Source organism: Amphiura filiformis, chromosome 7 (assembly GCF_039555335.1).
Source record: "Amphiura filiformis chromosome 7, Afil_fr2py, whole genome shotgun sequence".
Taxonomy (NCBI): Eukaryota; Metazoa; Echinodermata; class Ophiuroidea; order Amphilepidida; family Amphiuridae; genus Amphiura; species Amphiura filiformis.
The window spans coordinates 40,535,307-40,542,702 of record NC_092634.1 but is presented as its reverse complement, the minus strand read 5'-3'; positions in this window follow the sequence as shown (position 1 = coordinate 40,542,702).

The window sequence follows — 7,396 nt, the reverse complement described above, 5'->3', positions numbered from 1 at the left end:
TTAGAACTTTTCTTTTAAATTTGAAGTGACGCCTTGATGTTAACGCCCTCTCACCACAGAATATATTATTTTTTTTAGTGGCAAAGTTTGTCTCAGTAGTTGGGTTTGCAAAATTGATTTAGAGTCATAGCTAGTCATCACACGGGAAAGCCCAGGAAGATCATAGAGGATGATGACGAAGACAAGATGACAAGATGATGATGACGACAATTACGACGTCGGCTATGATGATAACGACGTCGACGATCATGTCACCGCTTCGTCCGTTGGGACCCGGGACCTCAGTGGTACAACCACCGACGGTTCCCGGAAGGAGAGACCGTAAGAGTTTTGCTCGGTGGCTTTCCTTATGTCCCCGCGTCATAGTGACTCATCAACCACAGAGGGCGTAGGCATCATAATCTATATAGGTCAGTCCAGGCTGGGTCCCGGGCTGGGTCAGTCAAGCTTGTTATGATTTACCCTTCTCATAAGACATAACCCTTGTATATAAATTTATTTGGGGCCTACTTATTGTAAAGAATTGTAAATGACGAGTTAAAATTGTTATGTGAAGTTACCTTTGTATTTGAATAAATTTTGTCAAAGGCAAGTTTTTGTTTTGTTTAAATGATCCTCCCAGTCCCAGTATAGTGTAGCGTCATTTTTCGGCAATTTCAACTTCTTTAGGATTTCCCCAATTTTCACAGCCGGTCGGCGAGGTCCGGTCCAAATCTACGCCAAATGAGGAGCTACTCTCTCATCCACAAGCAACATATTGTACCGCTTGAAAATCATTTAGTCCCAAATAAGTTCATGTTTCTTACCAAAACTTGAAAATTATTTTCAAAACGTGCACGAATACTCTAGAAAGGAGGTCCAAGTTGATTGATACTAGCGTCACTCATAGATTTTAATGCGTCACTTAAGGAAAGAAGGGAGTATGCCCGACTATATGCGGTGTCTGTACACTCAATTGAAACAAATAAAGATGACATACAGGAGGAATGTCATGGGCTCTATAAAGGAGACCTCAATGCTTGATGATATAGGGGTGTCATTTTGGACACATGTTCATGATTTTTCTCAGGAAGGGGTAAACTTTCGTTTTAACATAGCCTATTATTATTGGCCTTAACTCAAGAACCACAAGACAAAAAAGCTTAAATAATGAAATTATTGACTTCCTTGACTCATTTTCAATAAAGGCATTAATTAAAGGTATTAATAAAGGTATTAATAAACATGATAAAGGTATTAATATTATTAATGTTGAGAAGCACACTGCAGTTTTGAAAATTATTATACTTAGTTCTCTGGGTTAATAGGATGAACAAATTTTGATCTTTCCGGAGAGTATAGGCCAGTGCACATAAACGTTGAAAAAAACCCAGTGCATCCGGCCGAATTCGAACCGGCCACCTTCGTATAATTACTAGCACGACGCTCTACAGTTCAGTCTCACACTGCAGTTTTGTAGCTATACTGCTGATTCTGGAAAACTATGGCCCCTGCCACTCCACTCGCCTTATAAGTCTCAATCGTATTGAGTATAAACATAATAAGAGAAATGAACAAAACAGAAGAAAAACAAAAAGAAAAGGTAGGGCCTATTGTCAACTCTTGTTCCTGTGAAGTATATACTAAAAGTAAAAAGTCTATAAAATGGATTGGGGCCAACAGAATTAAACTTGGTTTCAATCGGTTGATTTTGAGAATGACAATTCCAACAATAACTACTGGTATACATAAAGATTTACAAACTTTTCTCGTACACTATTGAAAAGAAAATTGAAAAGAGAATGGTGTATTGTTACGATGATTTATTCCTTCTTATGTCTGAGCAATTCTTTACCAGACTTTTGCAAATAATCTTGGTAGCTCTTGATAAACAAGTTTTGTTTCTTTGTCCTTTTTTTCTTATTATTTCTTCGTTTGTTTGTTTCTGTTCAATTTATCACATGGGAAGTTAAATGGTGAAAAGTACTATTATTTTGTCACTTTGTGTGGATTACTCCCCGAGTATACTGACAGGGACGTATCATCAAGTCCAACATTATTTTCCCCTTTTAAAAGGGCATTTCGTGATGCACAGCCTCATCCCCCCACTTTTCTCCATTTTTTACCAAAAATTTCTTGCAGAGTCGTTTTAATAGCAAAAATATCGCCAAATTTGAATTTCGTTCTGGTATACCAGAACGAAATTACAACAGTGGCCTATGGAGCATGTGCAATACACTAAATCATGCATAACTCGCAAACGCAAAATCGGAATCAACTGAAATTTTGGGAATAGGTTTTTTTCGTGGATATCTACTGAAAAATGTCATAAAAAGAGGATGCTAGGATCACGAAATCCTCCTTTAATAGATTATAAAGTCTGTTTGAAGACTGAAGAACTGTCTTTACAAATGAGCCGATCCGGGGAACCGATCCCTGGTTTACGCTAGCTGTTTTGTGACCAAGATATTTTCATTCCTGCTATGCATGTCTTTGCCATGTACCGGGGTAGGTGGCACTATATGTGCAAACAGGGATATGAAATGTGTTTCATAAATTCATATCCTTGGTGCAAAGGTCTCTAGAATCAGCTTCTTGATGACGTTTCCTTCACAAAATTAAGGCGAGTTTGGATTTATCAGAGAAGATGAGAATAGATTAACCCAGCTAAGGATATGTTGTAAATCCCCTAATTTACAACATTATTCACTTTCACAGCATTTTTTAAAGCTTTTTCGGATATAAAATGTATCAATTCATGACAAGATTGGTAGCGCTATTTAAATACGGGAAATTACTCTGTCAGGCTTTTAATAAAAAATAATTCCTTTTATTTTTTGATGAAATATGTTTATAAAATTTCTTTGTTGCTGTTTCACCTGTTTAAATGGCACTATTGATTACCTACCCCTTGCAAATTAAGAAATATGATTTATGATAAATAGCGCCATCTATAGTTTGTATTTACATCAAACAACCGTGAATAAATAATCACGAGTTCTACAATTTTGCTACCAGTGTACGCTTTCCACTTCCTGATTTCTCCCAAAGAATGAATATACATTATGCTAAGCATCAGTGTTAGTTACGGGAAAAATGATTACCTTACCGATTCATCATTGAAAGTAAATGGTGCTGCTATAAAGCCGGGCTATAAAGCTGCTGTATGCCTATATTTACCGAATATGTGGTATGACTTTGATATCATTATATCGTCTATTCATCAATTGCTCGGATATTAAACCTGTGTGCTATTCTTTAAACGTTTGCGATAAATGAATCGATTTATAGACGGCACTTTAGGATGTTGATACCTACTTTTTGCGGATTTTTGCAACCCATCAGTACTACAGTAGGCTTATACCAATTTTTCACAAAAAGCACCCTATGATTTGGATGTTTTAAGTGCACTTTTGACCAAATGCGTCCCACTGGGCGTATTGATCTTCCACTAACCGTGGCACACCCCCTTCCCAAGAGAACCGTCTCCTGGCTATGCCATAAATGACGATTTTTTTTTACTGTCATCGCACGGAACGGGGGTTTGGAACTTATTCGTGTAAAATACAAATGTGTTTTCAGCATTACAGATTTACTGTGACAAATTTTTAATTTGTGAAGTTAGACCACATTTTTGAAGAATTAATATTTTCAGTGAAGCAGAATTTTTGTTTGAAAAGTTCAAACTAAATGAGCAGAATCTTGCTGGTGGTGTTGTTTTTGGCTCCTTACAGTCATACTAACAATCTCTCACAGTTGCAGTGTAGTAATAAAAGACCATCCTCTTGGTTAAGTTACGGTACGTTTTAGTAGATATCTATGACATTATATTACACTAGATTTCGCGGTTCTCGGGTCGGGCGGTTCTCGTGATAGGCCTATTTCTAATTACCTCCCCCCTTACCCATATACCTGCCCTGACCTTTTATACTACTATGAAATGCGTCTCTTAATGACCCAACTGGACACAACTTAATCAACTCTGTTTGTTTGGTATCTGTGATGCTTTCAGTCGGTAGTTCGGTAGGCCGTTACTAAAGTAATGAAATCAATCGGGAGAAACGTGCAAGCAAACGCGGTTATATGCCTTACCATAACTGATTATTTTTATGTTAACCATTCTGGAGGACCCCGGAAATAGTCGTGTTCTGCTGAAATAGGCCTATTTGCACGTACGTGTTCGGTATTGAAATATGTGTTGAAAATAGGCCTATTGGTCCGATGAGATGCACCTGTTAGTTACACTGTAATGCTTTCCGATGCGCGCGCTGTACTCCGCGCAACACTCCCGTTGATACTCCGCGATAGCGCACCGCAAGCACGCGATAGTGCACCGCGAGAACGCGAACCGCGCGGACGCGAACGCGATAGCGCGCGGACGGACGGACGGACGGGCGGACGGACCGGGACACTCTGTAAATAGTATTAAGATGACATGATATTACATTTATATATTACAAGCATTTGTATAGCGCATCTACATCAAGAACGATATATGCGCTTGGTTGATTCATAAGAATAACACAAGAAACATTAAAGGGACTTTCAAGATCTGTCCAGGACCAGACGGTAAATATTCCGAAGTTGCTTTAAAAATGGTTGATAAATCGGGGAAATATCGGCAAAATTCAGATTTGTTTCTCTTGACATGAAAACGCAGTGCCTAGTTCTGCGGGGTTAGTTATTATTAATGTTAGTTATTATTGTTAATAAATATTCTAAAGTGAAAAACAAAACCAAGAACAAAACAAAACAAATTGGGGGGTACTGCACTTTGGGATTAACATATCTCTGAATGTCTCTTTAAAGTTGACTTTAATTTTCCCATGGGTAGTTTCCGTTTTAAAATACACAGAAACTACAATTTGACAAATACTATAATGACAAAAGTCCCATCCCAACTTTTGCTTGACACATAAAGTACACAAATAACACAATGAACGTATTATTCGGGTTTAGTTTAATACAAATGACACAAAAACATTGACCCCTATTTGACTTGGGAGGACAATACTTATAGTAGTAACTCTTTACATGTCAGTGAAACTCAATTTATGTAAACCTCAAAAGGTGATTCATTACAACGATTATGGTATGAATGGGTTCTTAACATGCTAGTTAGACATAGTTCTAAACTATTGTGTGTTCATTTAATTTAGCAGAGTTTTTCAAATATTGCAAAATAATTAAAATTATTTGAAAACTTTTCAAATTACTATAGAGGGTGCACGGTGTCTCTGAAAGAACTGTACAGTAAAAAACATCAGCATCTTAATTTCTGAATCCCACTTCATTAGCAGCATTGTTATAATTCAAGAACAGACGGGTCAATTTTTGAAATTCCAAAACGATGTGATTTACTGCTTTATTACTCACTAACAGACAATTCCATTGTTTCATTCTGGTATTTCAAACATTTCGATGGTACAGCTCTAGCAGACACACCCTGAAGCTATCAGATTTTCAGTTCCACAACTAAATCCACAAAATGTCCATTTGTTTTAATGAACATATATTTCAATGACCCCAAAAGATCTCAATTTGGAAGACAAATTCACACAAGTTCCATTTACTGCAATGAAGTGTTAAAAAAAACACCATGGGATTGTTAATGTCTACTTTTTACATTTGAGCTAACTTGAAACCTGAAAAAGGTCCATATTTCGAAAGCCCCACACCCTCCCAAATTGATCCTGGCTATAGGTATGCCAAAGGGCATGAGAAATCTATATGCAGCTTTCATACTTTTAGGGAAAAAATGGTTTTTGGCTGTCCTGTGTGTAGAAACCTCAAGCGAAAAGGTTATTTTAAATTGAAAGAACCCCAAAATGGTTCCTTCCCAGAACCCTTTTTAGGCACAAAATATTTCTTTCTATCTTTCTAGAACCCTTTTCTGTTCTTTGTAGAACCATTTAAGTTTCCACATTACAGGACAGCTCAAGAGCCATTTTAGGTTCCACTTTTTTTCTACAAGTGCATAATGTTGGAATTTTTAAACCATGAAAACTAAACTTGTTATGTGACCCCCCGACACACACAGCCTTATAAACACACAGTCTAACAGTCAAAATTGATTTACTTATTTTACAGATGTACAAAATCTACATACATGCTAAAATACATTATTTTTACACAACATAAATATCTGGACGGAAACTATATCTGGATGGACTTTAATTTTGTATTGCAAATGTCTATCGGTAGAATGTTTAAGTATTTTAATTTAAAAGTTTTAATTTATTTGTGTATACAGTACACATTATATAATGCTGTTCCTGTGGAATTCAAACTCCAAAATGTGCCTGCCTCTTAACAACTTTCAATGTTTGAAGAAAAAAACCCAATTTTTGTTGTTGTTGCACTTCATTGTTTCATCTTTAAAACACCACATACCCAAACTTGCAGTGTGGGGTTTAATGTGCTATACCACTTTACTTCCATACACCCCCTATGACCTTAATCTCCCACCAAGGGTGTGTAGATTTCAAATGGAATCACCCATTCAGGTAAACCCATTTGAAATTTAAACTCCCTGAGTGGGAGATTAAGGTCATGTCTTTCATATAATACGAGGTGTATGGATTTCAACTGAAACAACCCAATTTCAAATATTATTTTGTAACCAGTCACATCAAAAGGGTGGATTTGTAGGCAAAATCAATTTGAAATAATACTTTCAAGTGAGGTAGAATTTTATCAGCTTGAAATTTGGATCACACTATTCATATTTTACAAAGATGTCATGACTTTTTCATGTTTTTTATATTTTCTACATAATTTCATCCATATCTTGAACAGCAGTTTGATGTTCTGGTCACATTTAGAGGCAATACTTGATTATTCATGTTGAACCTTTTTGCATTATACAAAATCAAATTATCATGATCACACACATTCATTGATGATTTTATGTAATAGAATTCCTGAAAATATTACAATGTATACATATTTATAAAAATTAATATAAAAATATCTTTCCATTTCAATTCTTTAATTAACTATTGCTACAGATATAATGGAATATTTACATTATACAAATCCCTGATACACACAATGTGGGTAACTTATGAATCCTACATCCTCTGAAGTTAGGAGGAAGCAATGTTGTGATAACTGGGTTGAGGGCACTTTCAATTAGACAAAAAGGTGTTCAAATTTTCAGAGATTTTTCATCCGAATTAGCTGTTCTAATCTATGACTAAACACCCGGAGTGGATGGTCGCTTGTTAAACCAGCCCTTTAGACTTTTTGAAGTGATCAGCCCATATTTTGGTCCAGTCAAAACAAACTTGGGCTTGCTCGCCAAAATTGGTGGACCCATACCTTTTTGAAGCTTGTAAACAAAAAACTAGACTTTTAGGAAAGATATGCTCCTACTCGTCTTTTAAAAGAAACTGAAATCTTTCTTACTTTTTAC